Source organism: Saccopteryx leptura, chromosome 6, assembly GCF_036850995.1.
Source record: "Saccopteryx leptura isolate mSacLep1 chromosome 6, mSacLep1_pri_phased_curated, whole genome shotgun sequence".
NCBI classification, from domain to species: Eukaryota; Metazoa; Chordata; class Mammalia; order Chiroptera; family Emballonuridae; genus Saccopteryx; species Saccopteryx leptura.
This window is the reverse complement of record NC_089508.1, coordinates 112005509-112032194: the sequence shown is the minus strand read 5'-3', so window position 1 is coordinate 112032194 and position 26686 is coordinate 112005509.

The following is a 26686-nucleotide window of genomic DNA, read 5'->3' as shown; positions in this document are numbered from 1 at the left end:
ATATAAATTTTTGGAATATGTGTTCTATATCTTTGAAGTAGGTCATTGGTATTTTAATTGGTATTGCATTGAATTTATAAATTTCTTTGGGTAATATAGATATTTTAATGATGTTTATTCTTCCTAACCATGAGCACAGTATATGCTTCCACTTGTTTGTATCTTCCCTGATTTCTTTTATCAATGTTTTATAATTTTCTGAGTACAAGTCTTTAATCTTCCTGGTTAACTATATTCCTAGGTACTTTATTTTTTTGGTTGCAGTGGTGAAGGGGATTGCTTCCTTAATTTCTCTTACTGACAGTTCATTGTTAGTGTATAAAAATGGCTCTGATTTCTGTGTATTAATTTTATATCCTGCCACCTTGCTGAATTCATTTATCAGGTCCAGTAGTTTTTTGACTGAGACTTTACGGTTTTCTATATACAATATCATATCATCTGCAAATAATGATATTTTTTCTTTTCTTTTCCAATTTGGATGCCTTTTATTTCTTTTTCTTTTCGATTGCTGTGGCTAGGACTTCCAGAACTATGTTGAATAGGAGTGGTGAAAGGGAGTACTCCTAGCTTGTTCCTGTTCTTAAGAGGATTGCTTTTAATTTTTGCCCATTAAGTATGATGTTGGCTGTGGGTTTGTCATAGATGGCCTTTATCATGTTGAGGTATGTTCCCTGTATTTAAACGATGCTGAGAATTTTGATCATGAATGGGTGCTGGATTTGATTAAATGTTTTTTCTGCATCTATTGAAATTATCATGTGGTTTTTCTCCTTCCTTTTGTTTATGTGATGAATCGCATTGATTGATTTGCAAATATTGTACCAGCCTTGCCTCCCAAGAATAAATCCTACTTGATCATGGTGTATAACTTTTTTTCATATATTGCTGGATTTGGTTTGCTAATATTTTGTTGAGGATTTTAGCATCTAAATTCATCAGATATATTGGCCTATAATTTTCTTTCTTTGTGTTGTCTTTGCCTAGTTTTGGAATCAGAATTATATTCACCTCATAAAAGAAGCTTTGAAGTTTTCCTTCCTCTTGAATTTTTTGAAATAGCTTGAGAAGGATAGGAGTTAGTTCTTTTTTGAATATTGGTAGAATTCACTTGTGAAGCCATCAGGCCCAGGACTTCTTGGGGGAGGGGAGTTTTTTTACAACTGTTTTAATCTCATTTGTTGTAATTGGTCTGTTTAGGTTTTCTGATTCTTCCAGATTAATTTTGGAAGATTACGTGTTTCAAGAAATTTGTCCATTTCATCTAGGTTGTCTAGTTTTTTGGTGTACATTTCTTCATAGCATTTTCTTACAATATTTTGTATTTCTTTTGTGTCAGTTGTTATTTCTCCACTCTCATTTCTAATTTTATTTATTTGAGTCCTCTCTCTTTTTTTCTTGGTGAGTCTGGTTAAAGGTTCATCAATCTTGTTTACCTTTTCAAAGAACCAGCTCCTGGTTTCATTGATCCTCTATATTATTTCTTTAGCCTCTATGTCATTTATTTCTACTCTGATCTTTATTATTTCCTTCCTTCTACTAGCTCTGGGCTTTACTAGCTGTTCTTTTCCTACTTCTTTTAGATGCAGAGTCAAGTTGTTTATTTGAGCTTTTTCTAGCTTCTTAAGGTAATGCCTGTAATGCTATGAACTTCCCTCTCAGAACTACTTTTGCTGTGTCCCATAAATTTTGAGTTGATGTATGCTCATTATCATTTGTTTCTGGGAATTTTTTATTTCTTCTTTGGTCTCATTGTTAACCTATTCATTATTTAATAACATGCTATTTAGTTTCCAAGTGTTTCAGTATTTTTCAGTTTTTCTGTTGTGGTTGATTTCTAGTTTCATGCCATTGGGATCAGAGAAAGAGCTTGATCTGATTTCAATCTTCTTAAATTTGTTGAGACTGCTTTTGTGCCCTAACATGTGGTCTATCCTAGAGAATGTACCATGAGCACTTGAAAAGAATGTATATTCTGCTTCTTTAGGGTGAAAGGTTCTGAAGATATCTATTAAATCGAGTTGATCTTGTGTGTCATTTAAGTCTGATGTTTCTTTGTTAATTTTTTTTTCTTGAGGATCTATCTAGTTATGTTAGTGGGGTATTGAAATCCCTAACTATTATAGTATTGCTGATGATCTTGCCCTTTAAATCCATCAAAGTCTGCTTTATATATTTAGGTGCTCCTATATTAGGTGCATAGATATTTATAATGGTTATATCTTCCTGTTGGATTGTTCCCTTTATCATTATGTAGTGACCTTCTTTATCTCTTACTATAGTCTTTATTTTAAACTGCATTTTGTCTGATATAAGTATTGCTACCCCAGCTTTTTTTTTCATTTCCTTTTACGTAAAATATTTTTTTCCATCCTTTTGTCTTCAGTCTATGTGCATCTTTTGTTTTAAGGTGTGTCTCTTGTAGACAGCATATATATATAGGTCATGTTTTCTTATCCACGCAGCTTCCCTATGTCTTTTGATCAGATCATTTAATCCATTTACATTTAAGGTTATTGATATGTTGTTGTTTATTGCCATTTTATTCTTTAAAACTGTATTCCTCTTTTGCTATATTCTTTATTTCCTTTGATCTGTTTACAACAGGCCCCTTAGCATTTCTTGCAGCATTGGTTTGGTTGTAGCAAATTCCTTGAGTTTTTTTTTGTCTGGAAACTTTTTATTTCTCCTTCAATTTTAAATGATAGCCTTGCTGGATAAAGTAGTCTTGGTTGTAGGCTCTTGTTCTGCATTACTTTGAATATTTCTTGACATTCCTTTCTGGCATCAAGTGTTTCTGTTGAGAAGTCAGAAGTCATCCTTATGGGGGCTCCTTTGTAGGTGATTACTTTTTTTTCTCTAGCAGCTTTTAATATTTTCTCTTTATCACTTAGCTTTGGTATTTTAATTATGATGTGTTTTGGTGTTGGTTTCTTTGAGTTTCTCTTTAATGGAGTTCTTTGTGCTTCTTGAACTTGTGAGATGTTTTCTTGCCTTAATTGAGGGAAGTTTTCAGCTATGATATGTTTGAACAAAGTCTCTATCCTTTGTTCTTTCTCTTCTTCTTCAGGAACCCCTATGATGTGGATGTTATTTCTCTTCATTTTGTCACAGAGCTCTCTTAGAATTTCCTCAGACTTTTTGAGTCTATTTTCTTTTTTCTGCTCTGCTTCCCTGCCTTCATTTATCTTGTCCTCTAACTTGCTGATTTGATTCTCAGCTTCATCTATCCTGCTTTTAATTCCTTCCATTGAGTTCCTCATTTCTGATATTGTATTTGTCATTTCTGACTGATTCTTTTTTATTATTTCAATGTCCTTTTTTATATTTGCTATCTCTTTATTTAGGTGTTCATAATGACCATCTATTGTTGTTCTAATGTCTTTGAGCATCTTAACAATCGTTATTTTAAACTCTGCATCTGGTAATTTGGTTATATATGACTCATTCAGGTCCTTTTCTGGAGAGTTCTTTTGATTCATTTGTGTTGCATTCCTCTGCCTTCTCATTTTTTCTGTATAAAAGAAGGTTTTGGCCACTGGAGTCCACTGGGTGTGCCTCTGTGTTCCCTAGGTGTGGTCTGTCTGCAAGCCTGCCACCCCCTTTGCTGTTGCTGCCTAGGGCGTTCAGGTATGGGCCTTGCCAGTGCCTGCCCACTGGGGCTGTTACTGTGGTTTCTGCCTCTTCTTCATGGGAGTGGCTGTGATCACATGCTCGGATGTACAAGCCAAGGCGGCCTTAGCCTTTGCCCCGCCCCCACAGGTGGTGTTATGCTCGGCCCTGAGGGCAGGGGTGAGCACCTTTGCTCAGCTGCGGGTCTCCACCTGATTTTGGGCTTTCACCTCGCCCCTGCAGGAGGAGCCTGCTCGTGGGATGGCTGTAAGCCTTGGCTCCACAGGCCAGGTTGGGCTGCATGCCCATGCTCAGTAGCGGGACTCCACCTATTCTGGGCTTTCGCTCCAACCCCGTGGGAGGAGCCGGCTCCCAAGTCAATCCACAAGCCTTGGTTCCATGGGTGGGGCAATGCTGTGTTTCTGCGCCCTTGCTCAAGGCTGGGTCTTCACCCTTTCTTGGGCTCCTGTCCTTCCCCCTTAGGCTGGATTGCAGGTGACCCTCTGCTGGGCTTGACCACTTTTGCATGTCTCCTCCTCTCCAGCTGGGCAAGACTGAGCTCACACCTGGGCCTAAGTGGTGGCCAGCCAGCTTTTTCCCTTGCCAACAGAACTGCACTTCCATGTCCCACTGCTGCCCAACCTCGGGCAAGCCCTCAGCTGTATGGGTGGGGGCGCTACAGCTCAGACCCTAAGACTCACTACTGTAGTCCCAAAAGCTCCCTCCTTCTAAGCAACTCTGCTCTGAGTGCCATGGGAGAGCTTGTTTGGCTAGTGTCCTGCTTCCTTTTGCTGGTATTGCTGTTTCCAGGGGAAATATTCACTTCAGATTTGGGGAGTGACTCGTCCCAGGGGTTAGGGTGGCTGTCTCTCAAAATGTTTCTCCCTGTGCCTCCTAGATTACACTCTCTTCTTGCTACTCCAGTCCCCTCCTCTTTCCCCATCACCTGGAGCCCTAGGTGTGTGGTGTGAGAGAGGTTTTCTGCGCAGTCCCTTTAAGAAGAATCCTGGGTCTGAGAATTCTGTCTCTTTCTCACAAACAGTATCCTGACTTGTTTTGCAGCTAAATACTGTCCATATGCCTCTTCTAGGCTCTGGGGCTTCAGGCTGGGGCTTTGTTCCTGGGACTCAGGACCCTCCCCTCTCTGTTAAACTCACTTTCCACCACACAAGTCTCTCCCAGCTGCCATTAGCTCTGGGGAGCTGGGAAGCCCTGTTTATGTTTCCGCTTTTCCTACAAGTCTCAGTGTGGTTTCTTCAGTGTTCCTTGATTGAAGAGTCCTCTTAGTTTAGTCCAAAGCTGGTTTTTCTAGATGGTGGTTCTTAAAATTAGTTTGCAATCCACTTTAGTTTTGGGGGGTGGAAGTTGGTACGTCCACCTACTCTATCGCCATCTTGTCTTCCCCAGGACATGTATCTTTTTCATTGGTGTTTTTTCAGTCAATGACTAGAAATTTTCCATCTGTGATGAGAGATTTCCTATTAATGACTGGACATTTTATCTGACAAGGTTTTTGATTCAAACAACCAGTAAAGCTTTAAAGCTTTATAGGATGGTGATGTTTTTAAGATAGCTCCTGGTCACTAAAAAATGACACTGGGGTGAGGGAGAATTATCTAAAAGCTGAAATAACTACCATAGGTGTTGTGTTGATAGGCAAAACAAAAATACTATTATTAGAATACATATTAATACATTTTTCAGATATATTAAAATAAATGTGATTACCTTTATGTGTGACTTTCTTTCATTCTTTGCTTTGTGCCTTGCTCTGTGTAAAACATATAGTAATTAAATCTACAATGAGAGCCTTTCTAAAGTTTGGCTTATCTTATATAGCAATGTTAGTATTTGCCTGTACAGAATTCCGTTTTGACTAATAAAGTGAAAAATGGAGGAAGAGAAGCAGAGGCAGGTAGAGCAATAACAATATGATGGCATTAATACAAGTCAGGCAATTGGCTCTTTGTCAGAAAATGGCATTAGATGAAATTCAGTAAGTACAGATTACTTCTAGGGTGGCATTTATTTGGTAGTGCTTCAAATATTTAATTGAATTCAAACTGCCTTTGAAATGAGTTCTGCTTTGATGTGCAAACATTGTTAGAAGGGTCATAAATAGGCAATGGTTGTGCATTTGGCACAAGTGGGTTCAGTACTGGTACGAGCAGTTACCAAGTGGAGGCATGGGCTTAGGGCTCAGGCAGAAATCACAGCATACTGGGATTCAGAATATATTTAAAAGCCATGAAACTTACTAATAGTGTTGCCATTACCTATCATTTTAAAATTGTTTTCATAGTAGTTATTATAATCTAATGTAATAGTTTACCTGTTTCTTATTAATCTCCCTATCCACAAAATAATTTTCATGGAAACTGGGGCCTTTCATGACTTAATTGCTTCTGTAGATCCAACAACTTGCAGATATGGACCACATAGTACACATTCATTTAAATGTTGTTGTAAGAATGAATGAAGTATATTTTCAGTCTTTATGCTTTCTGTATTTTAAATTTTTTTACATATTTAGTATATATTTCTTTTATAAAGGGAACCCACAAGAAAGTTAGAACCTCTCTTCTTTTTATTTGTTTTTGCATCATGTGTTTAAAGTCTAATCATGGAAGCTAAAGAGCTGAGGAAACAACCTAGTATCTTATTGTGTCTATAAAATCAGCAGTGTTTGCAATAAATGTATTTTCATTTATAATATTTGCACACAATTTAAGGATGTAAGAAGAGATTGAAAAAAAGGTAAAATATTTTTTTGTTTTTAAATAGTTTTCATTTATTTTTCTACATTTAATTTGTATACTCCTTTGAAAATTATAACTTTATAAGATAATTAATTATATACTTTTAAAAATTTCCACCAGTGCAAGCAGGAACTAATCTACATTTCTTTTCCTTTAATTTTAATTTTTAATTTATTGTGTTGACATGGTTTCAAGTGTTCCACTCAATATAACACCCTCTACACAATACATTGTGCCCTCCCATGCCCCACACAAACTCTCTTTCCAATGAATGTTTAATTTTGGATTTAGTGTGAAGAAATTTTCAGGAGTCCACAAATAAAAATATATCATTTTTAAAAATCAAATTTTATTATTAACATGATTCTCAATCCAACAGAAAGTATGTGTGGGAAGTTGGAGGTATATGTAATTTTATAAATTAGTCAGACACCTATTCTCAGATAGACATACTTATTGTTGTATGATCATAACTTAGTAGTATAGAACTGAAGCTGAGATCTATATTTTATAAACTTGATAATCTTTTAGTGGTCAGTTCCGAGTCAGATTTAACTGTTTCACCCATTAGTCCCTCACCATGTTGAAGCAAAATGGAGCAGAAAATAAACAATTTATAGGTATCTAAAAAACCAGCTTGTGATATGAAATCATATCCTAGTTATGCATATAGATTCTGCACCAGATTATATGAGTTCAAATTTCAACTTCAAATTATGAAAGCTATTTGACCTCCCAGTGCTTTAGCTTCCTTGTCTTCAAATGAATAGAAAACTACAACCTTATATAATCATAATGAGCAAAAATGTCAATATTTGTAATGGGGTTAAAACAGTTTCTGCCATAGAATGAGTTTTAAAATTTGCCATTAGCATTGTATCAATCAATACACCTTGTTTTTAACTTTTTCCTAACACAGAAGAGTGGTTAGACAATCATATACTTTACAAAGTGTTCCCCCCATAGTTCCAGTATGTATATGGCACAATACATAGTTATTACAATGTTATTGACTCTATTCCCTATGCTGTACTTTACATCCCTGTGACTATTCTGTAACCACCAAACTGTACTTCTTAATGCCTTCACCTTTTTCACCTGGTCCCACAATCCATGTTTCATTATTTTAGAAGCTGAATAGTATTTCATCAAATCGCTTCTTCATTTTCAATAAATTGGAAATAGATTAGGCGATAAAATATCACATCTATAAATGGGGCCATATGATACAAGAAACTTTCTTTTGTTTGTTTCAACAGTTGAGTCTTGCTGAGCTTCTAAGAGATTCTGTCCAGTTAGATGGACCATAAAAAAACCCAGGAACGTCTCAAAAATGGTGATGAGGAAGAGTGGGCACTAAGAAATCAGACTCCACTGTCACCTAGGAATAGAATCCAATCCAACATTAAGAAATAAACTGATTTGTCCTAACTGTCCTAGTCAGGAAGCTTAAAGTACCTTTCCTTTTTCAGAACATATATGTATACTTTTCTGTATGGAACCCTCATAGTTGGTTGACCTATGAACTTTGCTGAATAGAAAAGTAAATTTTTTTTTTCAGGCCTTAAAGCAATTTCTATGAACCTGACATTAGGAAATAAGGTCTGGTTTAAATTGCTCCATTTGATGCTTTCATGGGCAACTAATGGAGCAATTAAATCTGTCTACCACAAATAACAGTAATACCTTGGAATTAAATTTGAACTTGAAGTTAAATAAGGTGCTTAGTAAGGCTATAATATTGCTAACCTTATCAAGGGGAAAAAGCAAAACAGATTTCCAAAGTGGCATTTTAAAAAACAAAGAAAACAAAATACAGTGGTCCCTCGTCTATTGCGAGGGTTAGGTTCCAATCCCCTCCCCCCCACCACCCTGCAATAGGCAAAAATCCGCAAAGCAGCAAACTTATATTTATTTTATTATTTATATATATTTTTAAGGCTTTATAAACCCTCCCTACACTTTTATAAACCTTTCCCACACTGTTATTAACCTTTCCCACACTCGTATAAACACTTATGCTCTTAAACACTTTCTACACTCTTAAACCTACGTAAAATCCCGCAATATAGCAAAAAATCCACGATACAAAATTACATACATATAATTTAAAAATGCGACACAGTGAGACTGGAAAAAGTGAACTGCAATATGGCGAAGGATGACTGTAAAGCAAAAATCTTAATGTCACCCTGCAAAGCAATGTTAAATGTAGGCAGCTATCACGGTTGCTTTCTGCATGGCATTGGCAACTTTGTTACTAAAAAAGTCAGCGAAACCAATAGCACCTATACTGCTCCATCATCATTAAGGCACAGTATCTTCTCGAAGCGAGTCTAGGAAATTCTAACCACTGATCCTTTGTGATGGAGCAGCTTTGGGGACATAAACCTAAGTCACTGGGGAGAAATCTGGGATTGGAACTGAAGTCTGCAGGGATTCCAGGCCTGGTCAGTCTCTCTGTAATGGGCAGAAGGACTGTGTCAGAGAAGCACTGGATGAGTGCTGCTCCTGGACCCCAGCAGCCTCAGCCGCACCAGCGCATGCAGCAGGAGGAGAATGCCCTAACAAAACAGTGGCTTCCTTCAGGGATGCCACAGCCCTTCTCAGCAAAACATCCCAGTCCAGCCCTCCGCCAGGCTGGCCGGGGTCTCTTGTGAACAATAAATGCCTATGAAAGAAGGAGAGGCCCTGGGAGTCCCTTGTCTGAAAAAAAAAAAAAAAAAAAAGGTAAATAGAAACAGAGAGAAAAATCAGGGGACCAAGCAGGGAATGCGACTTTGTATATGATCCCTAAGCAGAAAACATGATTGCAGACCCCAGGATTTCTAAAGCTTTTGGTGGGAGACCTGGGACCGGGGATGCCACCCCCACGTGGTCATGCGTTGAGTGGGTATCAGGATACAGAGCCAGGAGGATGCTCTCCCTCTCCTCCCTACCCCTACATGGTGGCCATGACCTTTAGATGAAGACTCCAGCAGCAAGAAATGATCTGCCAACCTTGTTGATGAAAACTATAAAAATACTAAAATTTATTAAAAGGAAGCAACAAGATATGAAGGTTAAAGTGTGGCCTTTGAAGCCAGATTGACTGCCTGGGTCCCCTGCTTACTTGTGATCACACCTAATCCCTAAGCCTCAACTTCCCTTTCTGTAAAACCTTGATAATTGTAGTGCCTGCCTGATAGGGTTGTGAGTTAAAACAGCACCTGGCACATACCAAGCACTCAATAAAGTGCTCACACATGTTTTGAAATGAAGGATGAGATAGAAACACTTCTTCATTATATTGATATTACAATAAAAAGACATGCACGTACATTAGAGTGGCTTCCTTACCTGATTTCAGTAACACGTTCAGTCATCAGAACAGCTTGAATTTATGATTTTAGGGCCAAGATAACATATTTTAAATTCTGTGGATTCAAAAATAGCATTTCTTAGGAAACCCACACTGTGGTGCAAATGGTTAAACTTGGAAGATTTGACTCTTTCTCAACCTTTGATAATTCTTTTCATTCATCAGAGAAAGAAATCTATGGTACATTTAAACTCATATTTAAAAGACATTTCCAAACACTCCAATAGAATACAAAAACTACTTTCTAGAATTTAAGGCATCAAAGATGATTAAGAAACACACTTGTTTTGGGGCTTGGGGTGAGAGTTGGGGGAAAAAGTTGGAGATCTTGGTAAAAAAGCACAAACTTTTAGCTACAAAAGGAATAAGGTCTGAGGAGTTAATGTAAAGCATGGTGACAATAGTTGGCAACATGTTTATATAATTCAATTTTGTTAAGAAAGTAGAACTTAAATATTCTTAACAAAATTTAAGGAAAGATAAATATGTGAGGTGATGAAAGTGTTGATTAACCTCATGAGGAATACTTTGACAATGTATATATAATATGTAGCAAATTACCACTATGCACACTTTATTGCTTTTGTTTGTTTGTTTTTTGACAGAGAGTCAGAGAAAGGGACAGATAGGGACAAACAGAAAGGGAGTGAGATGAGAAGCATCAGTTCTTTGTTGCAGCTCCTTAGTTGTTCATATATGCCTTGAGCAGGGGCTACAGCAGAGTGAGTGACTCTTTGCTCAAGCCAGCAACCTTGGGCTCAAGCCAGTGACCATGTGGTCATGTCTATGATCCCAAACTCATACCAGCAACCTCGTGCTCAAGCTGGTGAGTCCATGCTCAAGTCAGATGAACCTGATCTCAAGCCAGCAACCTCAGGGTTTTGAACCGAGATCCTCTGAGTCCCAGTCCGATGCCCTATCCACTGTGCCACCGCCTGGTGAGGCACCACTATGCACACTTTAAACCTTACAATTTTATGTCAATTATACCTCAATTAAAGCTGAAAAAAAGGTAACTCACTATTCTTCATCTCCCAGCTTAAATAGAATAGTCAACATTACTACTTTTACGTGTTACAGGAAAAAAAATCTTGCTGACTCAAATCTGATATAGCTGAAAGAAAGTTCCACAAATTTCCTGATATTGCTCACATTTGATTCAAACATCCAGAACTAATTGGCAGAGTTTGCTGCCCTTCCAAACAATGTAGAAAGTGAATTAGAATTTTCTAATTTAAGGTAAATAAATGGTAACAGGAGGATATGGCTGGACATGGCCCTGAGGAATGGCTCAAGTCATCATCTTAAAGTTGGAATAGAAGCCACCAGGGAAGATTACCCTTGGAAAAGGGCCTAGTTTCTGTTTTTGTACTGCCACGTAGGAAAATAGCCATGGAATCCTGCCCTGAAACAAGTCTTTGGTGCAGACTTTGGAATGCCAAGTCCTGTGGGGCAGAACACTGCCCCAGCAAACACTGATAAGATTGTTTAAAGAAAACAGCTGATCCCTATGGCCTTTTCCCTAAATACCTGAAAGGTATTAGTTAATCATCCTTCTCTGCACCTGAATCCATTCTAAGCTAATTTGACCCAGGCTCTGCTAATTTGCTTGATGAGTAAAGAAACAAATAAATATGATGAGGCTGCAGAGATCTGGGCTCTCAATCCTAGAGGCTGGGAATCCCCTGTACCTATATTTTCTCTGTGTTGTGTCTTGTGTGTTTTTTATTAATTCCTTCAGGGCTTCCTTTTGTGCACACACATTGCCAAGATGGTCTCAGTGCTGCCCCTTGCTGGCTGATGCTGTTACATTGATTCTTCACAGACACAAACAGTAAAAGTTGCTGCAGACTGGTAGCCCACAGAAGGTTACAAACAACAGCTGATACTAACCCAAGAATAACTAGAGCCAACACTACTGGTAGGGGGTGGTAGACAGCACCAACACTAGACTCAACTACCTACACAAGCAGTAAGTCCAAAGGTGGAGTCTAGCAGGCACCAGACACTGTGGAGAATAAATATGTTCAACAGGACAGACATTGCACAGTGTGTAATACACATGATCAAGATTGACCATTAGAGCCTGACCAGGTGGTGGCCCAGTGGATAGAGCATTGGACTGGGATGTGGAGGACCCAGGTTTGAGACCCCCGAGGTCACCAGCTTGAGCGTGGGCTCATCTGGTTTGAGCAAAGCTCACCAGTTTGGACCCAAGGTCACTGGCTTGAACAAGGGGTTACTCGGTCTGCTGTAGCCCCACAGTCAAGGCACATATGAGAAAGCAATCAATGAGCAACTAAGGTGTCACAATAAAAAACTAATGATTGATGCTTCTTGTCTCTCTCTGTTTCTGTCTGTCTCTATCTATCCCTCGCTCTGACTCTCTCTCTGAAAAAATAAAAAAATAAAAAGATTTACCATTAGAGCAAGCAAACCTGAAGGGATAACTGTACCCATAATAGGTTCAACTGCATCTAATACTCACATACAAATACAACAAGAGGGAAAATAGCACCCTTAAGAAGCATATCTAGAACAAGAAAAACAAGTGGCCTAGAGGTCAGTACTACTAAGCCCATCCTCTTCATAAAGATCCCAATAAAATTTTAAAGTCAGACAGTGCTACCTAATACACAGACAAAATGGGCAAATAGAGAAATGCAACCAAAATGAATCAACAACAGAAATCCACAGAAAAAGAACTGAATGAGATGGAAGTAACCAAACTATCAGATGCAGAATTTAAAACAATTATTTTTAGATGCTCAAGGATCTTAGAGCAACAATGGATGGGCATAATGAGCACCTAAATAAGGAGATAGCAAACATTAAAAAGGACATTGAAATTATAAAAACAAACCAGTCAGAAATGACAAATACAATATCAAAATGAAGACTGCACTAGAAGGAATTAACAGCAGGCTAGATGAAGCAGAGAATAGAATCAGCAATTTAGTGGACAAGATAAACAAAAGCACAGAAGCAGAGCAGCAAAAAGAAAAGAGGTTCAAAAAGTCTAATAAATCTCTAAGAGAGCTCTGTGACAACATGAAGAGAAACAATGTCCACATCATAGGGATTCCTGAAGGAGAGGAAAATGAACAAGGGACAAAGAACCTGTTTGAAGAAATCATACCTGAAAACTTCCCCTAAATTAATGAAGGAAAAAGTCATACAAGTTCAAGAAGCAGAGTCCCATTAAAAAGGAACCCAAGCAGGCCTACACCAAGACACATCATAATTAAAGTGCCAAAGTTAAGACACAAAGAAAGAACACTAAAAGCTGGAAGAGAAAAGCAGTTAATTACCTACAGAGGAGCCTACATAAGAAAGACATCTGACTTTTCAACAGAAACACTTGAGACCAAAAGGGATTGGCAAGAAATATTCAAAGTGATGCAAAGCAAGAATTTACAAACAAGACTTCTTTATCCGGCAAGGCTATCATTTAAAATTGAAGGAGGTAAGAGCATATAATGGAGCAAATACAGTCTCTTTAATAAATGGTGTTGGAAATATTGGACAAGTACATGCAAAAAAATGAAACTAGACCACCAACTTACACTATTCACAAAAATAAACTCAAAATGGATAAACAACTTAAATGTAAGTCATGAAAGTATAAACATCTTGGAAGAAAACATAGGCAGTAAATTCTGACATCTCTCGTAGCAATACTTTTGCTGATTTATCTCCATGGGCAAGTGAAATAAAAAACAGGATGAACAAATGGGACTATATCAAACTAAAAAGCTTTTGCACAGGAAAAGACACCATGAACAAAATAAAAAGACAACCCACACAATGGGAGAACATATTCACCAATATGTCTGATGTCATAATAATGAAAATTTATAAGGAACTTCTAAAACTCAATACCAGGAAGGTAAATAATCCAATTAATAATGGGCAAAAGAACTGAATAGATACTTCTCCAAAGAGGACATACAAATGGCCAATAAGCATATGAAAAAATGTTCAAGGTCACTAATCATCAGAAAAATGCAAATTAAAACAAGAATGAGATAACACCTCACACCTGTCAGAATGGCTCTAATTAACAAGGCAACATACAATAAGTGATGGTCAGGGTGTGGAGAAAAGGGAACACTCTTGCTCTGCTGGTGGGAATACAGTCTTGTGCAACCACTGTGGAGAACTCTATGGGGTTTCCTCAAAGAACTAACAACAAAACTGCCCTTTGACCCAGCTATCCCACTTTTAGGAATATATCCTAAGAATACCGAATCAGTGATTAAAAAGAAGATACGCACTCCCATGTTTATTGTAGCATTGTTTACAATAGCCAAGATCTGGAAACAGTCCAAGTGTCCATCAGTGGATGAGTGGATTAAAAAATCTGTGGTACATATACACAATGGAATACTACATGGCCATGAAGATAAGAAAATCTTACCCCTTGTGACAGCATGGATGGACCTGGAGATTAATTATGCTAATTGAGATAAGCCAGGCAGAGAAAGACAAATATCATACGATCTCACTTATATGTGGAATCTAATGAACAAAGTGAACTAAGAAATGCAATAGAGGCAGAGGTGGGGTCACAGGAACCAGAGGAACAGCTGTCAGAGGGAAGGGGGATGAGGAGATGGGATCAGAGAAGGTGAAGGGATAGTGAAATTATATATACATAACACAGAGATACAGAAAACAAGAGAGCAAATCCTAGAGGAATGGGGGAGGGAGTTTGGGAGGGGGGAAAAGGGTGTATAAAAAGGGATACAGGTGAGGAGTGAGCGAATTATATTTAGTAGGACACTTGAATCCATGTAAAAACAATAAATTAGTATTAATAAAAATTTTAAAATGACAATCCATAGATGAAAATGTTTACAACTATCTACCTGACAAGAGATGTGTATCTAGAGTGTATAAAATAATTTATTCAAAAATGAAAAGATAAATAAGCCAATTTAAAAAAAAAACAAAGACTCTTAATAGACATTTTCCTAAAGAGAAGATAGATAAATCAAATGATAGGTAGATAGATGATGGTAGATGATAGATAGATAGATAGATAGATAGATAGATAGATAGATAGATAGATAATGGATGGATAGATAGATGATGGATGATGATGATAGATAGATAGATAGATAGATAGATAGATAGATAGATAGATAGATAGATAAGTACATGAAAGTTGTTTATTTTACTTTAAAATCCAGACTTCTTACTCCTACTGAGGAATTCTGCATCTCTCAGTTCTTCATAGTCATCTCCGTCTTTACCTCCTTATTAATGAAGATTTTTGTCACATTAACATTGGTCTCTGAAGCTGTTTGAGTTTGACTCATTCAAAATGTAATATGATGAACATAAAATAGTCTTGGTCTATTTGAAAGATTAGAAAGAGAGTAACTAAAAAAATGGAGAATTATTTAGAAAAGAGTTCTCAGTTTCCAATTGCTCCTCAATCTATTACCTACTTGAATCAACACAATGGTTCCTAAGTTCTTGCTCTCCTGAAATTTAAGCAATGAATTCGTCAACATAAGAGATGTAATTATTACATGATAAAAGTTATAATTCTCTGCATATTCTTATGTAAATCACTATATAGAAGCTGAGATTTTAGAGAATTATTAAAATAGTATTTTAAGTGTCATGTTATACTACACGGTAGTTTTAAAGCTGGTTATTTTATAATAAAACAATTTTACTCATGTATAATATAATTTCATATTAAAAAAATAACAACTTTCACACAGGCTTTCATAAACCTTTACAAAGTTGTGGACAAGATATATTAGTTACACATGTAGGCAGAAATGTTAGGTTTTAGATGATAGATGACTAGATAGGTAGGTAGATGATAGATAGATAAGATAGATAGATAGATAGTTGATAGATAGATTTAATTTATCCAAGTCATGTTACTTTTCTCTGGAAAGATGTTAATAATTAGTTATTCCATACTTCCTGTTATTAGACAATGTATCCCATGTCTTTTTTATATTTTGATTTATAATATTTTGACTTAAATTACCATTTACTAAATAAAGTTGAACCAATAATATGTGAAATTAAAAAAATAAGTGTCATCAGTTCCAAAAAAATGGAATGAAAAATGTTTCTGTAACAAGTTTTAAATTTGATGATAAACAGTAATTGAAAAGCCTGGCATATAATGATAACTTGGCAGCAGGAAATAGAAATATTTTAACCCAGGGATTTGTAGAGTTTTTTGGCCATGTTAAGAAGCAGAAAGGATAGAAAGGGGCATGGAAGAACAAAAATATAAATATCAAGCAAGAAGATACAACTGATAAAATTTTCTCTATAGTTTGCACAAAACCCTTTTTGCTTGTGTACCAGGGATACCTTTTACTCTTAACTTGTGTTTTCTGGTGTTCAGATCACTTTCCCAGGACCTTCTTGAGATCACAGGTGGCACAAATCTTCCTTTAAGGGTAGATATACACTAAAAGCAGAAATGCAAGCTCAGTACTTCTCTATTAGCCTAAGTCACCAGAATGATAAAACTAGCAGAGGACAATGCCCATTCCTGAGATCAGGGAAGATCTCAGGAGCAGGCTCTCCTCACACACCACTACAATCCAAATATAGTTCTGCCAAGCAATGCAAAGTGCCAACCATAAATAATGCCTCCAAATGCAAAGGAGACAGCTGGACCAAATGGGGAAGCTACTATTTTATTTTGTGACGTGCTCAAGGCTTGATTTTCATTTTTCCCACTTTCAGATTGTCATTTTGATAATGAGGTTTTTTTATTAGGCTTTCAGTTGACAAGCAAGTGATAGTCTTCAAATCTGGGCTTAGTTCAGTAATACGAGTTTTTGCTTGAGGCTCAATATGCATTTCCAAAGAGTTTTCTAGGAGTTCTGGTAACAGAAATTTTTACAGGTGGATGTAGATTTTAGACTAATGGCCCTCTCTTTGTATGTTCTCTCAACCCAAACCCTTCCAGTCAATCTTACTGAATTCATCTAAGTAGTCTTGCCCTCTTGGAATTCAAGCTGAAGAAGAATAGACAAGCATAGAAATCAACCCCCACAGAATCTCACTTGTCATGACTTGGTGGAAATACAATTCTGTATGGAGACCAAAGAGCTGGTTTTAAGATAGTTTACTAAATCTGTTAACTGATTTGTTTATAAATTACTAATATTAACTATCAGTGTCCTGCTAAAATTATTTTCTTCATTGCCACTTTTACTAATTATTCTAATTATACACTTTTCTTCTTTATATATATTATTACTAAAATAAAACTTTTCCTTTAAAAAAAACTTTAGAAACTAAAAGCAGATAGAATGAAAATTTATTTGGGTTATTTTTCTACACCACATAATGTGTTTGGGCTAACATATTTAAAAAATGAAAATTTTGCTTTGGAAGAGAAGAGTAAGCAAAAATTCAAGCAAGGTGTGAATGTATAACTTAGACAAACTGGGGTAAAAATTTAAAACAAAGGAGCAAACAAAATCAACACAACAATTAGAAAATATTCCATTTTTTCTCCATCGTCTTAACATTTTAAAGGCATTGCTTCTATACAGATAGTACCACTGAAAGAATCCAGTTTGTTTAATTAAAATAACTGTCAAATTTTACCATGCCTGAGCTGTAACTGAATTTCTTAGGAAACGTGTGAATATGTCTCTGATGACTGCATATACGAAGTGACTATAAGCTAATGGAAATTGAATGGGAGTTGGAGTTTTCCCCCATGTCTAATATTTAGAATTTTAATCTACCATATTCAGTCAGCCATAATTAGAGGACTTCAGCACAATGCAGACATCTATTACCACAATATGACACTTGGGAGGCATATGTGTGTAATTAATCACCATGAATACCTGCTGTCCTTTCTTTTATTCTGTGAAGATTGGAAGAGAGAGAGATTAGTAGAGTCCACTGAGTTGTATAAACAACTCCACATTCAATAGGTTTAATTATTTTATTTTCTTAGAAGAAAGGCCTTTAAAATGTTTTTTTTTGCTAATGTCTATTTTTTTACTCTTTTTAATGTATGTATCCATGGGCATGTTCTTCTCCCCACCTGTAAATGACTGAATTGTTACACTGGGAGAGGGACAGGGGAGGGGGTTCCTAATGTCTTATAAAGAAAATGCTATTCTATCTCTAAGAACAGAGTTACTCCCTCTGACTCCCCAGTGCTTATCCATGGAACACCTGGTATTCCTTTGGCGATTTCCATTCCAGTACTCAGAGAGTCTGACCTTTCTTATCTCATGAGATAAAGACAAGTCTGTCAAACATGTGTTGTCTCTTAATTGCTTTTACAGATCTGTGCTAAGCTATGATTAAATACTTAGGAGAAAGGTCATTAAGAGATTAAAAAAATGGCTTATTTATGAAAATTAATGAACTGGAATTCTATAACACCTATGTATAAACTATAAATAAAATGAGGCAGTTTGATGAAACTTGAAATGTTGAAGAATATTTTTCTGCTGGGCCATCAACAGTTTGTGTATGAGTAGCAGCTTTTGCATTTTAAATGTTTTTACTCTGCAGGACAGAGTAATAGTCTATAATAGTAAAGAATAAAGGAGTCGGCTATGGCTGGTTGCTCAGTGGATAGAGCATGGGCCCAGTGTAGGGACGTCCCAGGTTTGATTCCTAGTCTGGGCACATAGGAGAAGCAACCATCTGCTTCTCTCCCCTTCCTTCTCCCCCTTCTCTCCCTCTTCCCCACAGAGGCTTGATTGATTTGAATATGGCCCTGGGCACTGAGGATAGCTTGGTCGTCTGAGTGCATTAGCCTCAGTGCTAAAAATAGCTGGGTATTCGAGCATCAATCCCAGACAGGGTTGCCAGGTATATCCTGTACTATATCCTGCCTTCTTTTACCTAAAAAGAAAAAAGAAAAAAGAAGTCCATTCTGTATAGTTTCTCAAGGAGATGTATAATTTGAGTTACTTTTGCCCAAATTTATATGTATCTCATTCAAAATTTCAAATTCAAAAATTTTGCCATCAAGCAAATAAGAGTAGGCAGAAAGAACATAAGTCATTAGGTCCAAGGTTCAAAAACCATTGAAAGTATCCGGGTGTACCATAAAGATGGCCAGAGTGAGGCAAATATTGAACTTTGAACAAAATTTGCTATTGTAGGAACTCTTTTTATTAGATAACACAATGCAGCTTGAAGACATGATGTTTGAATTTGGGAGCTTCAGTTTAAAATCGCGTCAAGAAGTTCTTAGAGCTCTGAAGAATAACTGGAAAAATAAAGACATTTATATCTGAGAACAGAAATAAACAAAAAAAACAAACCCTTCCATTTAAAAAGTTCCAAGATGAAAGCAACAAGAGCAAATGTAAATCAGAAATTGTTCCAAGACAGAAGTGATGGCTGTAGCAGAGGCAGAGTACTGGAACCTGAGTTTTCTATTAGACTTTGGACTTAAATAAACAAAGATAGTACATAAGGTCAGTAGCCATCACCGTCATAACCATTCAAATACATGTTCCCATTAGATTCAGTCAGATGGTGAAGAAAAAGTGGAGCCAAAAAATTGTGGGCCATTCCTTTATTCCAGTCTCACACTGGCCACCAAATCAACACACACAGACCTCAAAAACCCTGACACATTCTCCGGTTCCACAACCAGGAGAATCTTCTCTAGCTTTTTCTAGAATGAAAGGCCCCACCAGTCTCAGTCACCTCTGGTTCCCCATCTGCACACCTTCTCTCTTCTCCTCTCTGCACAAACTGGCTTCTCCTCAGCATCCTGCCATCTTGGCTTTGTTCTTATTTCTCCTTCTTCTGTTTTTCTTTTTAAAACTTTTTGGCACAAAACCCTTCCTCCAGCAAAGATTAACATAACAACGGCCCTTCCCAAGCAAGAAGGTAATCCACAATTTGCAATCAACTGCCCTGCTCTGAGGACAAGCACACAAGTGGCTGCCCAGAGCCTTTTTTTTTTTTTTTTTTTTTTTGTATTTTTCCGAAGTTAGAAGCAGGGAAGTATCAGACAGACTCCTGCATGTGCTCGACCGGGAGCCACGTGGCATACCCACTAGGGGGCGATGTTCTGCCCATCTGGGGCTTTGCTCTGTTGCGGTTGGAGTCATTCTAGTGCCTGAGGCAGAGGCCATGGAGCCATCCTCAGAGCCGGGCCAACTTTGCTTCAATGGAGCCTTGGCTGCAGAAGAAAAAGAGAGGGATAGAAAGGAAGAAGAGGGGGAAGGGTGGAGAAACAGATGGGTGCTTCTCCTGTGTGCCCTGACCTGGAACTGAACTCGGGACTTCCAAACGCCAGGCCAACACTCTACTGCTAAGCCAACTGGCCAGGGCCTTAGCACCATTTTTAACAATAAAAGTGAGCAAACTCAAAAAACAGAAATTTTACAAACTCATTTGCCCAACACAGTATTAAATGAACCATCTTTATGCAAAGAAAGGCAAATTTTAGAATAGAATTTTAAAAGTTTAGGATTGTAGTTCTTCAGCCTCTTGGGAACTACCAGTGTCATGTGGAAGAAACCTACTCAAGACACAAACTGATGTCAAGAGGAAGAGGGGGAGGCTTACCAAGAGAGGCAAAGAAGACCTGAATCTCCTTCCCTCTCAGCTTTTATTGATCAGAAGCAGAGCAAAGGTAACAGGATTACAGGGAAGGGAGATCAAGTGATAAGGGGAAAGAATGACTGATAAGACTTTTTTGCTGACATGGAGAAAGGGCTAATTTGAGTCAGTACATTCTTTTTCTTTTGCTAATTAACAAGCATAAAGGGAGGGGCAATCTAGAACCTCAAGGCTAATTTTCTAAAGGCCTTTCACATGCATTCCTTTGTGTCTGCACAAAAGTCACTCTCTCACACAGTTTATTGATGTTTGCATCAACGAAACATTCACTCAGGGCTTCTAACTGAAGTTCCCCTATCCAAGGCATAGAGTGTTCAAGGTTAAATGAGTGAATCCTTACATAGGGTCAGAGCTGATATTTAGCTTCTGTTAATCCAAATTCGGAGGGACCCGAAACATGGAAGACAGGAACAAGGTCCATCGTTTACACCTCAAAGCTTTATTGTCTAGCTTGGCCAAGCAGCGGGAACTCCGACAGAAATCTGATGGAGAGCGCACCAGCCCTTTGTTCTACTTAGTTTTTATAGTTTTGTAAGTGGAAAGTACAGAAGCAAAAATTGCAATTAGGAGCCCCTTACCGCTATTGGTTATAGTCACATGTCCTTTAACATGATAGGACCACGTTCAATTTGCAAACCATACATCATTTTGGAGAAAACAAAATTTACAAGTCAACACAATGGTAGAAAGATGTCTCTTTACATATTAAAGGCTTTCCTATATTATCTAGTGTTTATCTGCTATCTCTCTGTCCAGAGTCACACACGCATTTACATAGGAGAGGTAGTTTCGGTGGGGACAAATGCCCACAAATGGCTCATTGCTATAAGAAAAGGTTTATTTTGGCTTTTCTCTTCCTGCACCTGGCTAGCCATTCACCCCTTTCCCCACAGGTGTGGTAGAATGTCTGGGAATCCACATTTTCCTTCCCTTTGCATTTACAATACAATGCCAAGGGCCATCCTGGTTATGCCAATCACACAGTACAGAGACTATTCTCACAATTTCTCTGCACACCTTAACCCAAATTAATAAAATGTTCTCCAAGCCTCCTAAAATATTAATATTAATTCTGTAGCCTTTGGTACTTTACAACACCTGCGGGTGAAATGGCTCAGTGGCTCCTCAGCTTCTACCTATCTTAAAGTAACTTAATTCTTAAACTTCTTATTTAGAGAAAGTGTATCAATGTTAGCAAGGCTCCTGACATAACAGTTTTGGCAATTTTCAATGCAAGGGAAAAGTAAAAAAAGAATACATTAGTCATACAATGTTAGCAAATTTTATTGAAATCCTGGCTCCAACCCTTACCAGGGAAGCAGATTGTGACCAACGTGATATCTCTCAGGAAGGAAAATATGTGAGATATATTTTTATAGTTTTTACAGATTTTTATTATACTTTCTTCTATCCTCCTCTCAGTTTAACCCTTCAACAACTACTCTTATTAAATTATTTTCACTAAAAATTATTGGTAAAAATTTTTGTATTTTGGGTCTTTCTCTTCCTTTTGTTTAGTTGTTTCTCAAATTGTTCCAGAAACTGAAGATTCTGATTTTCTTCCTGCTCTATATTACCTGTCAAAGATTCCATATTATGTAAATATAATTTTTAACCAAGTCAAAGAAAGTAAAATACAGTTTGATTCACCAAGCAAAGCAAAGTGTATGGCCAGTGGCTGCTGCCCTTGAGGCCACACAGGTTCTCATTGGATTCAGGCAGACAGTAAAGAAACAGTGGAGCCAAAAAATGGTGGGCCATTCCATTTATTATTTATTTATTTTTTTTTTGTATTTTTCTGAAGCTGGAAATGGGGAGAGACAGTCAGACAGACTCCCGCATGCGCCCGACCAAGATCCACCCGGCACACCCACCAGGGGGCGATGCTCTGCCCACCAGGGGGCGATGCTCTGCCCCTCCCGGGCGTCGCTCTGTTGTGACCAGAGCCACTCTAGCGCCTGGGGCAGAGGCCAAGGAGCCATCCCCAGCACCCGGGCCATCTTTGCTCCAATGGAGCCTCAGCTGCGGGAGGGGAAGAGAGAGACAGAGAGGAAGGAGAGGGGGAGGGGTGGAGAAGCAGATGGGCACTTCTCCTGTGTGCCCTGGCCGGGAATCGAACCCAGGACTTCTGCACTCCAGGCCGACGGTCTACCACTGAGCCAACCGGCCAGGGCCGTGCCATTCCATTTATTAAAGCCTTATACTGGTGGGTGAGCAAAGAGGCAGGGAAGATCACTTCCCTCTCATTCAGAGCTCCCAAAGCCCTGACACGTTCTCTGGTTCCTCCTGGAATCAAAGTCCCCCACCAGTCTCATCTGAGCTCCCAAAGCCCTTCACTTTCGGTTCCACATCTTCACTCCTTCTTTTCTTCCTACAAAGCTCAGGCTGGGAAAAAAAGAAATCCCTTCTCCAGCAAATATTAGCAATACAATGGCCCCTCCCAAGCAAGAAGGTAATTTGCAATGTGCAAAATGCCACCCTGAGGGCAAGCACTGCAGCCTTTCACAGACTACATACACATGCTGCTGCCCAGGCCAATGCAAAATATAAGCAAGCAAACCTAAAAAACACATTTTACAAACATATTTGCCCAAAACAAAGGAACAGAGAAGAAAAGAAAGCCAACCAACAAAAACAAAACACTGATTACTAAACTAGATTAAATGTGGTAGCTAGTATTATCTTTATTTTCAAAGTTCCAAATGAAAGAACCATGAACCCCAACTTTATGTACTTACAAACTTTACCCCTAGCCTGACCTGTGGTGGCGCAGTGGATAAAGCGTCAACCTGGAAATGCTGAGGTGGCCGGTTCAAAACCCTGGGCTTGCCTGGTTAAGGCACATATGGGAGTTGATGCTTCCAGCTCCTCCCTCCTTCTCTCTCTCTCTCTCTTCTCTCTCTCTCTATCTCTTTCTCTCCCTCTCTATCTCATCTCTAAAAATGAATAAATAAATTAAAAAATTAAAAAAAACTTTACCCTTAAATCAATATTTCCTTGTGATTGACAGCAATATGTTTGTTAATATAGTTACATTTATAAACAGGCATCTGGGCAGGATTGTCCTTGATTTTAATGTTTTCAAGTGATTTATTTCATAACTAGTAGTCTTTTCCTTATGTTGTAATGCAGGGGTCCCCAAACTACCGCCCGCGGGCCGCATATGGCCCCTTGAGGCCATTTATCCGGCCCCTGCCGCACTTCCGGAAGGGGCACCTCTTTCATTGGTGGTCAGTGAGAGAAGCATAGTTCCCATTGAAATACTGGTCAGTTTGTTGATTTAAATTTACTTGTTCTTGCCTGACTGGGTGGTAGCACAGTGGATAGAGTATCGGACTGGGATGCGGAAAACCCAGGTTCGAGACCTGGAGGTTGCCAGCTTGAGCGTGGGCTCATCTGGTTTGAACAAAGCTCACCAGCTTGGACCCAAGGTCGCTGGCTTGAGCAAGGGGTTACTCAGTCTGCTGCAGCCCCATGGTCAAGGCACATATGAGAAAGCAATCAGTGAACAACTAAGGTGTCGCAACAAAAAACTAATGATTGATGCTTCTCATCTCTCTCCATTCCTGTCTGTCTGTCCCTCTCTATCCCTCTCTCTGACTCTCTGTCACTGAAAAAAAAAATTATGTTTTTTATTTTAAATATTGTATTTTTTCCTGTTTTGTTTTTTTACTTTAAAATAAGATATGTGCAGTGTGCATAGGGATTTGTTCATAGTTTTTTAAATAGTCCGGCCCTCCAACGGTTTGAGGGACAGTGAACTGGCCCCCTGTGTAAAAAGTTTGGGGACCCCCGTTGTAATGTAAAGTATCCATAACCTCAATTCCGCGGGTTTACGTAGAGACACCAAGTCCAGATGAATTTTGAAGAGTTTTATTAAAGGAGGAGATTTATTAAATATGCTGGCCACATATGGCTGACATGGGGCATTTGCAGACCCAAATTGTGTGTGCCAAATACATCTCAGAGGCTGGTTATATATTCTTGATTACATACAGGCTGGGGGGGGGGGGGGAAGCATGATATCATGGCACAAGCTTATAATATTTGTTTAGGGGGTTCACAAAAATTTTAAAACTTTTAAAGTAATATAATTAAAGACATTTACAAATCTTTCAGTGTCTATTCCCCTCCTTTGCCCAGAGGTATGTTATTCTCAGGATTCCAGAAAGGGAAGAGGAACCACAATTAATGTAGAGTGGTATGTAAATTCTGTCTTTTATTGAAAGAGAATTAGTTCCTCAGTTAACCTTTATTTTAGATTTTAAAACTAAATGACTCGTTTTTCTTGCAAACCAGAAACTTTTACATTCTTCTCCTTCCCCTCCCCAAAGGAAGAATGGGACAAGAAAGCCTGACCTTTTTTCCTAGAATATCAATATTAATTTTTCAGCTTTTTGGTATTTTACTACAGTTACTTATCCTGTAGTAGATAGAGATGAGGCAAAAAGTACCATTTTCCTAATGGTAGTGTTTTAATGAGGACATGTACCTTCAGAGCAGGTCAGTAAAAAATATTAAGCAATAGCAGAGTACTTCTAGCATCTTGGACTTATATCTACCTCATTATGATTTGAACTAAATATTTTCAGATTATACTAGCAATAAAAAGTTACAGATGATATCAGGAGGGTTTTTCTTATACAGTTATTATGAATTCAAATATATATCAGGTATCTAGCAAAAGGACAGATGATGCAGTTTGTATAAACCTTAAAATAAAGACACCCTAACTTAAATTTTTTTTTTTTTGTATTTTTCTGAAGTTGGAAAATGGGGATGCAGTCAGACAGACTCCCGCATGCACCCGACCGGGATCCACCCAGCACGCCCACCAGGGGGCAATGCTCTGCCCATCCGGGGTGTCGCTCTGTTGCAACCAGAGCCATTCTAGCGCCTGAGGTAGAGGCCACAGAGCCATCCTCAGCGCCCGGGCCAACTTTGCTCCAATGGAGCCTTGGCTGCGGGAGGGGAAGAGAGAGACAGAGAGGAAAAAGAGGGGGAGGGTGGAGAAGCAGATGTGTGCTTCTCCTGTATGCCCTGGCCAGGAATCGAACCTGGGACTACTGCACGCCAGGCCAACGCTCTACCACTGAGCCAACCTGCCAGGGCTAAATTTTTTTTAATTACTGTTGGTATATAATGTTATGTTAGTTTCAGGTGTACAACAGAATGATTTGATATTTATATAACCTAAAAAATTATCAAGTCTAGTACTCATCTGACACCATGCATAGCTATAATATTGTTGACTATATGTAAAGCCAGTAGCCACAGTCACCAACACAGCTGCCTGGCCCATGCAGGTTTGCATTTGATTCAGACAGATGGTAATGAAACAATGGATCCAAGAACTGATGGGCCATTACATTTAATTCTAGCTCGCACCTGGCAGGAGAGAAACACACACAGTGGGAAAACACTTCCCTTTCTATTCAAGGATCCCAAAGCCACTGGCTTATCCGAATTTCCTAGAATCAAAGGTTTCTACCTCACCAGCCTTATTCACCTTTGTTTCCCGTCTCCTTCTCTCTGCACAAACTGGCTTCTTCTTCAGCATTCCACTATCTTGGCTGCTTATCCTCTGCAATGCTAATTTTAGGAACTGAAAGAGAGAGCTCCTGGTCTGCCCCATTTTATAGTGTAGAAATCAAAGCCTTTAAACCAGTATACAAATAAGGAAGTCTGATACAAAATCACTTATCTGAGGCATAAATGGGATTCCTCATAAGAGTGCACCATATCATATCATTCAACAGTCAAGGGTGTGGGGAAAAGTTTAGTGTTGAGAAGATTTTAGGATTAAAAGGGTAGGATAGGCTTAGTCTTAAAACTAAGCCTTAGGCTATAAGGACCCTGCCTGCTGATAGCCTGTCCCCACACTCAATGCAAACTATAAGGGAGCGAACAAATACATAATATTTGCAAACTTATTTGACCCACACTATAATCTCTTTTTACTTATATTCTCTTGATTATTTTTATAACTGGACATTTGTACTGATTCATCCCTTTGACCTTTCCTGCCTATCCCTCCACTTTCCTCCCATCTGGAAATCATCATTGAGTTCTCTGTGTCTATGTGTTTGTTTCAGTTTTATTGTTCATTTACTTTGATTTTTAAATTTCAAATAAAAAAGATTATATAGTATATATCTTTCACTGTCTGATGAATTTCACTTAGTATATTATAATACCCTCAAAGTTCATCCATGTTGTTGCAGCATTTGTTTTTATGGATAAGTAATATTCCACTGTACATATGTAGCATATGTTCTTCATTCATTCATGTCTCAATGAGTTGCTTTCATATCTTGGCTATTGTAAATAATGTGTCAATGAA